The sequence below is a fragment of the Dendrobates tinctorius genome, unplaced genomic scaffold (assembly GCF_039654945.1).
Source record: "Dendrobates tinctorius isolate UK_male_01 unplaced genomic scaffold, ASM3965494v1 ptg000134l, whole genome shotgun sequence".
Taxonomy (NCBI): Eukaryota; Metazoa; Chordata; class Amphibia; order Anura; family Dendrobatidae; genus Dendrobates; species Dendrobates tinctorius.
This window is the reverse complement of record NW_027361802.1, coordinates 18,846,389-18,847,187: the sequence shown is the minus strand read 5'-3', so window position 1 is coordinate 18,847,187 and position 799 is coordinate 18,846,389. Positions and strand designations below refer to the sequence as shown.

The following is a 799-nucleotide window of genomic DNA, read 5'->3' as shown; positions in this document are numbered from 1 at the left end:
TAACCTTATTGATTCTAGTTAATAATTTTTTGATAAATCTAGTCTGCACTTGATTTGGAGCATAAATGACGGCTATAGTATATAAAACATTATTTATGGTGCCCACTTGTATGAGGTATCGACCTGCAGGGTCAAGTTCTAGATAAGTCGAGGAGAAAGCATTAGACCCCTTGATAGCTAACATCACCCCTCTCTTTTTTTTCGAGAAATTAGATTGGACCACATATGGAAAGAGCCGATGAGACAGTTTGTGGGAGTCTTTCTCCAATAAGTGCGTCTCCTGGGCACAAAACACCTCACATTTAGCTGCGACCGCCTCTTTCCACATATAAGATCTTTTATGAGGGCTGTTAAGGCCTCTAACATTAAGTGAGCATATTGTAATAACCATATTGTAAACATACAGATGCTAGTATGACTAATGGGTTGCCCATTACACCTGTCAGAATTCCCTGCAAAAAAATATGGAATGCTTCACGAATTTGTGTGTCATCCTTGTGCAGGGGCCATGCTAATCTTCTCTGTATCGCTCCAATTTTAGTATATGTGCTGCCGAAGCGAGCACACATTTTTTTTAATGAAAATTATCGTACCCCTTATTTGTGGACTTGTTATCTATCCGAACAGAATACATGACAAGCCCGAAATATCAGGAGAAAAGGCATTCTTTAAATCTAACTGTCCGTAACGTCTCGGGATTCCTTTTGACTAATGATTACTCTATGTGAATGGTTTTTTTTCTGTTTTTAAAATATTTGAAAATGAAATTATATATATTTTTTATATGTGTATTAAAGCG

At 36.9% G+C, this 799-nt stretch overlaps 1 non-coding gene across 1 annotated transcript; it reads right to left on the bottom strand.

The window, feature by feature from the left end:
• Positions 1-458: 458 nt before the first annotated feature.
• LOC141048349 (U6 spliceosomal RNA) lies at positions 459-565 on the bottom strand. Its single transcript, XR_012220037.1, has one exon. It is a non-coding gene; the product is annotated as a U6 spliceosomal RNA (small nuclear RNA).
• Positions 566-799: the final 234 nt, after the last annotated feature.